Here is a 13,943-nt window from a genome sequence, read left to right as displayed (position 1 = left end):
GTTGGAAACGGGATTTCTTCATATAATGCTAGACATAAGAATTCTCAGTAACTTCTTTGTGTTGTGTGTATTCAGCTCACAGAGTTGAACCTTTCTTAGGCAGAGCAGATTTGAAATTCTCTTTTTGTGGAAATTGCAATTGGAGATTTCAAGCGATTTGCGGCCAATGTTAGAAAAGGAAATATCTTGGTATAAAAACTAGACAGAATGATTCTCAGAAACTACTATGTGATGTGTGCATTCAGCTCACAGAGTTTAACCTTTCTGTTCATACAGCAGTTTGGAAACACTCTGTTTGTAAAGTCTGCAAGGGGATATTTGGACTTCTTTGAGGACTTCGTTGGAAACGGGATTTCTTCATATAATGCTAGACAGAAGAATTTTCAGTAACTTCTTTGTGTTGTGTGTATTCAGCTCACAGAGTTGAACCTTTCTTTGGACAGAGCAGATTTGAAACTCTCTTTTTGTGAAAATTGCAATTGGAGATTTCAACCGATTTTAGGCCAATGTTAGGAAAGGAAATATCTTGGTAGAAAAACTAGACAGAATGATTCTCAGAAACTACTATGTGATGTGTGCATTCAGCTCACAGAGTTTAACCTTTCTGTTCATACAGCATTTTGGAAACACTCTGTTTGTAAAGTCTGCAAGTGGATATTTGGACCTCTTTGAGGACTTCGTTGGAAACGGGATTTCTTCATATAATGCTAGACAGAAGAATTTTGAGCAACTTCTTTGTGTTGTGTGTATTCAGCTCCCAGAGTTGAATCTTTCTTTGGACAGAGCAGATTTGAAACTCTCTTTTTCTGGAATTTGAAATTGGAGATTTCAAGCGATTTAAGGCCAATGTTAGAAAAGGAAATATCTTGGTATAAAAACTAGACAGAATCATTCTCAGAAACTACTATGTGATGTGTGCATTCAGCTCACAGAGTTTAACCTTTCTGTTCATAGAGCAGTTTGGAAACACTCTGTTTGTAAATTCTGCAAGTGGATATTTGGACCTCTTTGAGGACTTCGTTGGAAATGGGATTTCTTTATATAATGCTAGACAGAAGAATTTTGAGTAACTTCTTTGTGTTGTGTGTATTCAGCTCACAGAGTTGAACCTTTCTTTGGACAGAGCAGATTTGAAACTCTCTTTTTGTGGAAATTGCAATTGGAGATTTCAAGCGATTTGAGGCCAATGTTAGAAAAGGAAATATCTTGGTATAAAAACTAGACAGAATGATTCTCAGAAACTACTATGTGATGTGTGCATTCAGCTCACAGAGTTTAACCTTTCTGTTCATACAGCAGTTTGGAAACACTCTGTTTGTAAAGTCTGCAAGGGGATATTTGGACTTCTTTGAGGACTTCGTTGGAAACGGGATTTCTTCATATAATGCTAGACAGAAGAATTTTCAGTAACTTCTTTGTGTTGTGTGTATTCAGCTCACAGAGTTGAACCTTTCTTTGGACAGAGCAGATTTGAAACTCTCTTTTTGTGAAAATTGCAATTGGAGATTTCAACCGATTTTAGGCCAATGTTAGGAAAGGAAATATCTTGGTAGAAAAACTAGACAGAATGATTCTCAGAAACTACTATGTGATGTGTGCATTCAGCTCACAGAGTTTAACCTTTCTGTTCATACAGCAGTTTGGAAACACTCTGTTTGTAAAGTCTGCAAGTGGATATTTGGACCTCTTTGAGGACTTCGTTGGAAACGGGATTTCTTCATATAATGCTAGACAGAAGAATTTTGAGTAACTTCTTTGTGTTGTGTGTGTTCAGCTCCCAGAGTTGAATCTTTCTTTGGACAGAGCAGATTTGAAACTCTCTTTTTCTGGAATTTGAAATTGGAGATTTCAAGCGATTTAAGGCCAATGTTAGAAAAGGAAATATCTTGGTATAAAAACTAGACAGAATCATTCTCAGAAACTACTATGTGATGTGTGCATTCAGCTCACAGAGTTTAACCTTTCTGTTCATAGAGCAGTTTGGAAACACTCTGTTTGTAAAGTCTGCAAGTGGATATTTGGACCTCTTTGAGGACTTCGTTGGAAACGGGATTTCTTTATATAATGCTAGACAGAAGAATTTTGAGTAACTTCTTTGTGTTGTGTGTATTCAGCTCACAGAGTTGAACCTTTCTTTAGACAGAGCAGATTTGAAACTCTCTTTTTGTGGAAATTGCAATTGGAGATTTCAAGCGATTTGCGGCCAATGTTAGAAAAGGAAATATCTTGGTATAAAAACTAGACAGAATGATTCTCAGAAACTACTATGTGATGTGTGCATTCAGCTCACAGAGTTTAACCTTTCTGTTCATACAGCAGTTTGGAAACACTCTGTTTGTAAAGTCTGCAAGGGGATATTTGGACCTCTTTGAGGACTTCGTTGGAAACGGGATTTCTTCATATAATGCTAGACAGAAGAATTTTCAGTAACTTCTTTGTGTTGTGTGTATTCAGCTCCCAGAGTTGAACCTTTCTTTGGACAGAGCAGATTTGAAACTCTCTTTTTGTGGAAATTGCAATTGGAGATTTCAAGCGATTTGCGGCCAATGTTAGAAAAGGAAATATCTTGGTATAAAAACTAGACAGAATGATTCTCAGAAACTACTATGTGATGTGTGCATTCAGCTCACAGAGTTTAACCTTTCTGTTCATACAGCAGTTTGGAAACACTCTGTTTGTAAAGTCTGCAAGGGGATATTTGGACCTCTTTGAGGACTTCGTTGGAAACGGGATTTCTTCATATAATGCTAGACAGAAGAATTTTCAGTAACTTCTTTGTGTTGTGTGTATTCAGCTCCCAGAGTTGAACCTTTCTTTGGACAGAGCAGATTTGAAACTCTCTTTTTCTGCAATTTGAAATTGGAGATTTCAAGCGATTTTAGGCCAATGTTAGAAAAGGAAATATCTTGGTATAAAAACTAGACAGAATCATTCTCAGAAACTACTATGTGATGTGTGCATTCAGCTCACAGAGTTTAACCTTTCTGTTCATAGAGCAGTTTGGAAACACTCTGTTTGTAAAGTCTGCAAGTGGATATTTGGACCTCTTTGAGGACTTCGTTGGAAACGGGATTTCTTTATATAATGCTAGACAGAAGAATTTTGAGTAACTTCTTTGTGTTGTGTGTATTCAGCTCACAGAGTTGAACCTTTCTTTGGACAGAGCAGATTTGAAACTCTCTTTTTCTGGAAATTGCAATTGGAGATTTCAAGCGATTTGCGGCCAATGTAAGAAAAGGAAATATCTTGGTATAAAAACTAGACAGAATGATTCTCAGAAACTACTATGTGATGTGTGCATTCAGCTCACAGAGTTTAACCTTTCTGTTCATACAGCAGTTTGGAAACACTCTGTTTGTAAAGTCTGCAAGGGGATATTTGGACTTCTTTGAGGACTTCGTTGGAAACGGGATTTCTTCATATAATGCTAGACAGAAGAATTTTCAGTAACTTTTTGTGTTGTGTGTATTCAGCTCACAGAGTTGAACCTTTCTTTGGACAGAGCAGATTTGAAACTCTCTTTTTCTGGAATTTGAAATTGGAGATTTCAAGCGATTTAAGGCCAATGTTAGAAAAGGAAATATCTTGGTATAAAAACTAGACAGAATCATTCTCAGAAACTACTATGTGATGTGTGCATTCAGCTCACAGAGTTTAACCTTTCTGTTCATAGAGCAGTTTGGAAACACTCTGTTTGTAAAGTCTGCAAGTTGATATTTGGACCTCTTTGAGGACTTCGTTGGAAACGGGATTTCTTTATATAATGCTAGACAGAAGAATTTTGAGTAACTTCTTTGTGTTGTGTGTATTCAGCTCACAGAGTTGAACCTTTCTTTGGACAGAGCAGATTTGAAACTCTCTTTTTGTGGAAATTGCAATTGGAGATTTCAAGCGATTTGCGGCCAATGTTAGAAAAGGAAATATCTTGGTATAAAAACTAGACAGAATGATTCTCAGAAACTACTATGTGATGTGTGCATTCAGCTCACAGAGTTTAACCTTTCTGTTCATACAGCAGTTTGGAAACACTCTGTTTGTAAAGTCTGCAAGGGGATATTTGGACCTCTTTGAGGACTTCGTTGGAAACGGGATTTCTTCATATAATGCTAGACAGAAGAATTTTCAGTAACTTCTTTGTGTTGTGTGTATTCAGCTCACAGAGTTGAACCTTTCTTTGGACAGAGCAGATTTGAAACTCTCTTTTTCTGGAATTTGAAATTGGAGATTTCAAGCGATTTTAGGCCAATGTTAGAAAAGGAAATATCTTGGTATAACAACTAGACAGAATCATTCTCAGAAACTACTATGTGATGTGTGCATTCAGCTCACAGAGTTTAACCTTTCTGTTCATAGAGCAGTTTGGAAACACTCTGTTTGTAAAGTCTGCAAGTGGATATTTGGACCTCTTTGAGGACTTCGTTGGAAACGGGATTTCTTTATATAATGCTAGACAGAAGAATTTTGAGTAACTTCTTTGTGTTGTGTGTATTCAGCTCACGGAGTTGAACCTTTCTTCGGACAGAGCAGGTTTGAAACTCTCTTTTTGTGGAAATTGCAATTGGAGATTTCAAGCGATTTGAGGGCAATGTTAGAAAAGGAAATATCTTGGTATAAAAACTAGACAGAATGATTCTCAGAAACTACTATGTGATGTGTGCATTCAGCTCACAGAGTTTAACCTTTCGGTTCATACAGCAGTTTGGAAACACTCTGTTTGTAAAGTTTGCAAGTGGATTTTTGGACCTCTTTGAGGACTTCGTTGGAAACGGGATTTCTTCATATAATGCTAGACAGAAGAATTTTGAGTAACTTCTTTGTGTTGTGTGTATTCAGCTCACAGAGTTGAACCTTTCTTTGGACAGAGCAGATTTGAAACTCTCTTTTTGTGGAAATTGCAATTGGAGATTTCAAGCGATTTGAGGCCAATGTTAGAAAAGGAAATATCTTGGTATAAAAACTAGACAGAATGATTCTCAGAAACTACTATGTGATGTGTGCATTCAGCTCACAGAGTTTAACCTTTCTGTTCATACAGCAGTTTGGAAACACTCTGTTTGTAAAGTCTGCAAGGGGATATTTGGACTTCTTTGAGGACTTCGTTGGAAACGGGATTTCTTCATATAATGCTAGACAGAAGAATTTTCAGTAACTTCTTTGTGTTGTGTGTATTCAGCTCACAGAGTTGAACCTTTCTTTGGACAGAGCAGATTTGAAACTCTCTTTTTCTGGAATTTGAAATTGGAGATTTCAAGCGATTTAAGGCCAATGTTAGAAAAGGAAATATCTTGGTATAAAAACTAGACAGAATCATTCTCAGAAACTACTATGTGATGTGTGCATCCAGCTCACAGAGTTTAACCTTTCTGTTCATAGAGCAGTTTGGAAACACTCTGTTTGTAAAGTCTGCAAGTGGATATTTGGACCTCTTTGAGGACTTCGTTGGAAACGGGATTTCTTTATATAATGCTAGACAGAAGAATTTTGAGTAACTTCTTTGTGTTGTGTGTATTCAGCTCACAGAGTTGAACCTTTCTTTGGACAGAGCAGATTTGAAACTCTCTTTTTGTGGAAATTGCAATTGGAGATTTCAAGCGATTTGCGGCCAATGTTAGAAAAGGAAATATCTTGGTATAAAAACTAGACAGAATCATTCTCAGAAACTACTATGTGATGTGTGCATTCAGCTCACAGAGTTTAACCTTTCTGTTCATACAGCAGTTTGGAAACACTCTGTTTGTAAAGTCTGCAAGGGGATATTTGGACCTCTTTGAGGACTTCCTTGGAAACGGGATTTCTTCATATAATGCTAGACAGAAGAATTTTGAGTAACTTCTTTGTGTTGTGTGTATTCAGCTCACAGAGTTGAACCTTTCTTTGGACAGAGCAGATTTGAAACTCTCTTTTTCTGGAATTTGAAATTGGAGATTTCAAGCGATTTTAGGCCAATGTTAGAAAAGGAAATATCTTGGTATAAAAACTAGACAGAATGATTCTCAGAAACTACTATGTGATGTGTGCATTCAGCTCACAGAGTTTAACCTTTCTGTTCATACAGCAGTTTGGAAACACTCTGTTTGTAAAGTCTGCAAGGGGATATTTGGACTTCTTTGAGGACTTCGTTGGAAACGGGATTTCTTCATATAATGCTAGACAGAAGAATTTTCAGTAACTTTTTGTGTTGTGTGTATTCAGCTCACAGAGTTGAACCTTTCTTTGGACAGAGCAGATTTGAAACTCTCTTTTTCTGGAATTTGAAATTGGAGATTTCAAGCGATTTAAGGCCAATGTTAGAAAAGGAAATATCTTGGTATAAAAACTAGACAGAATCATTCTCAGAAAGTACTATGTGATGTGTGCATTCAGCTCACAGAGTTTAACCTTTCTGTTCATAGAGCAGTTTGGAAACACTCTGTTTGTAAAGTCTGCAAGTGGATATTTGGACCTCTTTGAGGACTTCGTTGGAAACGGGATTTCTTTATATAATGCTAGACAGAAGAATTTTGAGTAACTTCTTTGTGTTGTGTGTATTCAGCTCACAGAGTTGAACCTTTCTTTGGACAGAGCAGATTTGAAACTCTCTTTTTGTGGAAATTGCAATTGGAGATTTCAAGCGATTTGCGGCCAATGTTAGAAAAGGAAATATCTTGGTATAAAAACTAGACAGAATGATTCTCAGAAACTACTATGTGATGTGTGCATTCAGCTCACAGAGTTTAACCTTTCTGTTCATACAGCAGTTTGGAAACACTCTGTTTGTAAAGTCTGCAAGGGGATATTTGGACCTCTTTGAGGACTTCGTTGGAAACGGGATTTCTTCATATAATGCTAGACAGAAGAATTTTCAGTAACTTCTTTGTGTTGTGTGTATTCAGCTCACAGAGTTGAACCTTTCTTTGGACAGAGCAGATTTGAAACTCTCTTTTTCTGGAATTTGAAATTGGAGATTTCAAACGATTTTAGGCCAATGTTAGAAAAGGAAATATCTTGGTATAAAAACTAGACAGAATCATTCTCAGAAACTACTATGTGATGTGTGCATTCAGCTCACAGAGTTTAACCTTTCTGTTCATAGAGCAGTTTGGAAACACTCTGTTTGTAAAGTCTGCAAGTGGATATTTGGACCTCTTTGAGGACTTCGTTGGAAACGGGATTTCTTTATATAATGCTAGACAGAAGAATTTTGAGTAACTTCTTTGTGTTGTGTGTATTCAGCTCACGGAGTTGAACCTTTCTTCGGACAGAGCAGGTTTGAAACTCTCTTTTTGTGGAAATTGCAATTGGAGATTTCAAGCGATTTGAGGGCAATGTTAGAAAAGGAAATATCTTGGTATAAAAACTAGACAGAATGATTCTCAGAAACTACTATGTGATGTGTGCATTCAGCTCACAGAGTTTAACCTTTCTGTTCATACAGCAGTTTGGAAACACTCTGTAAAGTTTGCAAGTGGATTTTTGGACCTCTTTGAGGACTTCGTTGGAAACGGGATTTCTTCATATAATGCTAGACAGAAGAATTTTGAGTAACTTCTTTGTGTTGTGTGTATTCAGCTCACAGAGTTGAACCTTTCTTTGGACAGAGCAGATTTGAAACTCTCTTTTTGTGGAAATTGCAATTGGAGATTTCAAGCGATTTGAGGCCAATGTTAGAAAAGGAAATATCTTGGTATAAAAACTAGACAGAATGATTCTCAGAAACTACTATGTGATGTGTGCATTCAGCTCACAGAGTTTAACCTTTCTGTTCATACAGCAGTTTGGAAACACTCTGTTTGTAAAGTCTGCAAGGGGATATTTGGACTTCTTTGAGGACTTCGTTGGAAACGGGATTTCTTCATATAATGCTAGACAGAAGAATTTTCAGTAACTTCTTTGTGTTGTGTGTATTCAGCTCACAGAGTTGAACCTTTCTTTGGACAGAGCAGATTTGAAACTCTCTTTTTCTGGAATTTGAAATTGGAGATTTCAAGCGATTTAAGGCCAATGTTAGAAAAGGAAATATCTTGGTATAAAAACTAGACAGAATCATTCTCAGAAACTACTATGTGATGTGTGCATCCAGCTCACAGAGTTTAACCTTTCTGTTCATAGAGCAGTTTGGAAACACTCTGTTTGTAAAGTCTGCAAGTGGATATTTGGACGTCTTTGAGGACTTCGTTGGAAACGGGATTTCTTTATATAATGCTAGACAGAAGAATTTTGAGTAACTTCTTTGTGTTGTGTGTATTCAGCTCACAGAGTTGAACCTTTCTTTGGACAGAGCAGATTTGAAACTCTCTTTTTGTGGAAATTGCAATTGGAGATTTCAAGCGATTTGCGGCCAATTTTAGAAAAGGAAATATCTTGGTATAAAAACTAGACAGAATCATTCTCAGAAACTACTATGTGATGTGTGCATTCAGCTCACAGAGTTTAACCTTTCTGTTCATACAGCAGTTTGGAAACACTCTGTTTGTAAAGTCTGCAAGGGGATATTTGGACTTCTTTGAGGACTTCGTTGGAAACGGGATTTCTTCATATAATGCTAGACAGAAGAATTTTCAGTAACTTTTTGTGTTGTGTGTATTCAGCTCACAGAGTTGAACCTTTCTTTGGACAGAGCAGATTTGAAACTCTCTTTTTCTGGAATTTGAAATTGGAGATTTCAAGCGATTTAAGGCCAATGTTAGAAAAGGAAATATCTTGGTATAAAAACTAGACAGAATCATTCTCAGAAACTACTATGTGATGTGTGCATTCAGCTCACAGAGTTTAACCTTTCTGTTCATAGAGCAGTTTGGAAACACTCTGTTTGTAAAGTCTGCAAGTGGATATTTGGACCTCTTTGAGGACTTCGTTGGAAACGGGATTTCTTTATATAATGCTAGACAGAAGAATTTTGAGTAACTTCTTTGTGTTGTGTGTATTCAGCTCACAGAGTTGAACCTTTCTTTGGACAGAGCAGATTTGAAACTCTCTTTTTGTGGAAATTGCAATTGGAGATTTCAAGCGATTTGCGGCCAATGTTAGAAAAGGAAATATCTTGGTATAAAAACTAGACAGAATGATTCTCAGAAACTACTATGTGATGTGTGCATTCAGCTCACAGAGTTTAACCTTTCTGTTCATACAGCAGTTTGGAAACACTCTGTTTGTAAAGTCTGCAAGGGGATATTTGGACCTCTTTGAGGACTTCGTTGGAAACGGGATTTCTTCATATAATGCTAGACAGAAGAATTTTCAGTAACTTCTTTGTGTTGTGTGTATTCAGCTCACAGAGTTGAACCTTTCTTTGGACAGAGCAGATTTGAAACTCTCTTTTTCTGGAATTTGAAATTGGAGATTTCAAGCGATTTTAGGCCAATGTTAGAAAAGGAAATATCTTGGTATAAAAACTAGACAGAATCATTCTCAGAAACTACTATGTGATGTGTGCATTCAGCTCACAGAGTTTAACCTTTCTCTTCATAGAGCAGTTTGGAAACACTCTGTTTGTAAAGTCTGCAAGTGGATATTTGGACCTCTTTGAGGACTTCGTTGGAAACGGGATTTCTTTATATAATGCTAGACAGAAGAATTTTGAATAACTTCTTTGTGTTGTGTGTATTCAGCTCACGGAGTTGAACCTTTCTTCGGACAGAGCAGGTTTGAAACTCTCTTTTTGTGGAAATTGCAATTGGAGATTTCAAGCGATTTGAGGGCAATGTTAGAAAAGGAAATATCTTGGTATAAAAACTAGACAGAATGATTCTCAGAAACTACTATGTGATGTGTGCATTCAGCTCACAGAGTTTAACCTTTCTGTTCATACAGCAGTTTGGAAACACTCTGTTTGTAAAGTTTGCAAGTGGATTTTTGGACCTCTTTGAGGACTTCGTTGGAAACGGGATTTCTTCATATAATGCTAGACAGAAGAATTTTGAGTAACTTCTTTGTGTTGTGTGTATTCAGCTCACAGAGTTGAACCTTTCTTTGGACAGAGCAGATTTGAAACTCTCTTTTTGTGGAAATTGCAATTGGAGATTTCAAGCGATTTGAGGCCAATGTTAGAAAAGGAAATATCTTGGTATAAAAACTAGACAGAATGATTCTCAGAAACTACTATGTGATGTGTGCATTCAGCTCACAGAGTTTAACCTTTCTGTTCATACAGCAGTTTGGAAACACTCTGTTTGTAAAGTCTGCAAGGGGATATTTGGACTTCTTTGAGGACTTCGTTGGAAACGGGATTTCTTCATATAATGCTAGACAGAAGAATTTTCAGTAACTTCTTTGTGTTGTGTGTATTCAGCTCACAGAGTTGAACCTTTCTTTGGACAGAGCAGATTTGAAACTCTCTTTTTCTGGAATTTGAAATTGGAGATTTCAAGCGATTTAAGGCCAATGTTAGAAAAGGAAATATCTTGGTATAAAAACTAGACAGAATCATTCTCAGAAACTACTATGTGATGTGTGCATTCAGCTCACAGAGTTTAACCTTTCTGTTTATAGAGCAGTTTGGAAACACTCTGTTTGTAAAGTCTGCAAGTGGATATTTGGACCTCTTTGAGGACTTCGTTGGAAACGGGATTTCTTTATATAATGCTAGACAGAAGAATTTTGAGTAACTTCTTTGTGTTGTGTGTATTCAGCTCACAGAGTTGAACCTTTCTTTGGACAGAGCAGATTTGAAACTCTCTTTTTGTGGAAATTGCAATTGGAGATTTCAAGCGATTTGCGGCCAATGTTAGAAAAGGAAATATCTTGGTATAAAAACTAGACAGAATCATTCTCAGAAACTACTATGTGATGTGTGCATTCAGCTCACAGAGTTTAACCTTTCTGTTCATACAGCAGTTTGGAAACACTCTGTTTGTAAAGTCTGCAAGGGGATATTTGGACCACTTTGAGGACTTCGTTGGAAACGGGATTTCTTCATATAATGCTAGACAGAAGAATTTTGAGTAACTTCTTTGTGTTGTGTGTATTCAGCTCACAGAGTTGAACCTTTCTTTGGACAGAGCAGATTTGAAACTCTCTTTTTCTGGAATTTGAAATTGGAGATTTCAAGCGATTTTAGGCCAATGTTAGAAAAGGAAATATCTTGGTATAAAAACTAGACAGAATGATTCTCAGAAACTACTATGTGATGTGTGCATTCAGCTCACAGAGTTTAACCTTTCTGATCATACAGCAGTTTGGAAACACTCTGTTTGTAAAGTCTGCAAGGGGATATTTGGACTTCTTTGAGGACTTCGTTGGAAACGGGATTTCTTCATATAATGCTAGACAGAAGAATTTTCAGTAACTTTTTGTGTTGTGTGTATTCAGCTCACAGAGTTGAACCTTTCTTTGGACAGAGCAGATTTGAAACTCTCTTTTTCTGGAATTTGAAATTGGAGATTTCAAGCGATTTAAGGCCAATGTTAGAAAAGGAAATATCTTGGTATAAAAACTAGACAGAATCATTCTCAGAAACTACTATGTGATGTGTGCATTCAGCTCACAGAGTTTAACCTTTCTGTTCATAGAGCAGTTTGGAAACACTCTGTTTGTAAAGTCTGCAAGTGGATATTTGGACCTCTTTGAGGACTTCGTTGGAAACGGGATTTCTTTATATAATGCTAGACAGAAGAATTTTGAGTAACTTCTTTGTGTTGTGTGTATTCAGCTCACAGAGTTGAACCTTTCTTTGGACAGAGCAGATTTGAAACTCTCTTTTTGTGGAAATTGCAATTGGAGATTTCAAGCGATTTGCGGCCAATGTTAGAAAAGGAAATATCTTGGTATAAAAACTAGACAGAATGATTCTCAGAAACTACTATGTGATGTGTGCATTCAGCTCACAGAGTTTAACCTTTCTGTTCATACAGCAGTTTGGAAACACTCTGTTTGTAAAGTCTGCAAGGGGATATTTGGACCTCTTTGAGGACTTCGTTGGAAACGGGATTTCTTCATATAATGCTAGACAGAAGAATTTTCAGTAACTTCTTTGTGTTGTGTGTATTCAGCTCACAGAGTTGAACCTTTCTTTGGACAGAGCAGATTTGAAACTCTCTTTTTCTGGAATTTGAAATTGGAGATTTCAAGCGATTTTAGGCCAATGTTAGAAAAGGAAATATCTTGGTATAAAAACTAGACAGAATCATTCTCAGAAACTACTATGTGATGTGTGCATTCAGCTCACAGAGTTTAACCTTTCTCTTCATAGAGCAGTTTGGAAACACTCTGTTTGTAAAGTCTGCAAGTGGATATTTGGAACTCTTTGAGGACTTCGTTGGAAACGGGATTTCTTTATATAATGCTAGACAGAAGAATTTTGAGTAACTTCTTTGTGTTGTGTGTATTCAGCTCACGGAGTTGAACCTTTCTTCGGACAGAGCAGGTTTGAAACTCTCTTTTTGTGGAAATTGCAATTGGAGATTTCAAGCGATTTGAGGGCAATGTTAGAAAAGGAAATATCTTGGTATAAAAACTAGACAGAATGATTCTCAGAAACTACTATGTGATGTGTGCATTCAGCTCACAGAGTTTAACCTTTCTGTTCATACAGCAGTTTGGAAACACTCTGTTTGTAAAGTCTGCAAGTGGATTTTTGGACCTCTTTGAGGACTTCGTTGGAAACGGGATTTCTTCATATAATGCTAGACAGAAGAATTTTGAGTAACTTCTTTGTGTTGTGTGTATTCAGCTCACAGAGTTGAACCTTTCTTTGGACAGAGCAGATTTGAAACTCTCTTTTTGTGGAAATTGCAATTGGAGATTTCAAGCGATTTGAGGCCAATGTTAGAAAAGGAAATATCTTGGTATAAAAACTAGACAGAATGATTCTCAGAAACTACTATGTGATGTGTGCATTCAGCTCACAGAGTTTAACCTTTCTGATCATACAGCAGTTTGGAAACACTCTGTTTGTAAAGTCTGCAAGGGGATATTTGGACTTCTTTGAGGACTTCGTTGGAAACGGGATTTCTTCATATAATGCTAGACAGAAGAATTTTGAGTAACTTCTTTGTGTTGTGTGTATTCAGCTCACAGAGTTGAACCTTTCTTTGGACAGAGCAGATTTGAAACTCTCTTTTTCTGGAATTTGAAATTGGAGATTTCAAGCGATTTTAGGCCAATGTTAGAAAAGGAAATATCTTGGTATAAAAACTAGACAGAATCATTCTCAGAAACTACTATGTGATGTGTGCATTCAGCTCACAGAGTTTAACCTTTGTGTTCATAGAGCAGTTTGGAAACACTCTGTTTGTAAAGTCTGCAAGTGGATATTTGGACCTCTTTGAGGACTTCGTTGGAAACGGGAATTCTTTATATAATGCTAGACAGAAGAATTTTGAGTAACTTCTTTGTGTTGTGTGTATTCAGCTCACGGAGTTGAACCTTTCTTTGGACAGAGCAGGTTTGAAACTCTCTTTTTGTGGAAATTGCAATTGGAGATTTCAAGCGATTTGAGGGCAATGTTAGAAAAGGAAATATCTTGGTATAAAAACTAGACAGAATCATTCTCAGAAACTACTATGTGATGTGTGCATTCAGCTCACAGAGTTTAACCTTTCTGTTCATACAGCAGTTTGGAAACACTCTGTTTGTAAAGTCTGCAAGGGGATATTTGGACTTCTTTGAGGACTTCGTTGGAAACGGGATTTCTTCATATAATGCTAGACAGAAGAATTTTCAGTAACTTCTTTGTGTTGTGTGTATTCAGCTCACAGAGTTGAACCTTTCTTTGGTCAGAGCAGATTTGAAACTCTCTTTTTGTGAAAATTGCAATTGGAGATTTCAAGCGATTTTAGGCCAATGTTAGTAAAGGAAATATCTTGGTATAAAAACTAGACAGAATGATTCTCAGAAACTACTATGTGATGTGTGCATTCACCTCACAGAGTTTAACCTTTCTGTTCATACAGCAGTTTGGAAACACTCTGTTTGTAAAGTCTGCAAGTGGATATTTGGACCTCTTTGAGGACTTCGTTGGAAACGGG

Source organism: Pan troglodytes, chromosome 23, assembly GCF_028858775.2.
Source record: "Pan troglodytes isolate AG18354 chromosome 23, NHGRI_mPanTro3-v2.0_pri, whole genome shotgun sequence".
In the NCBI taxonomy this organism is placed as follows: Eukaryota; Metazoa; Chordata; class Mammalia; order Primates; family Hominidae; genus Pan; species Pan troglodytes.
The sequence above is the reverse complement of the archived record's forward strand: the minus strand, read 5'-3'. Positions refer to the sequence as shown.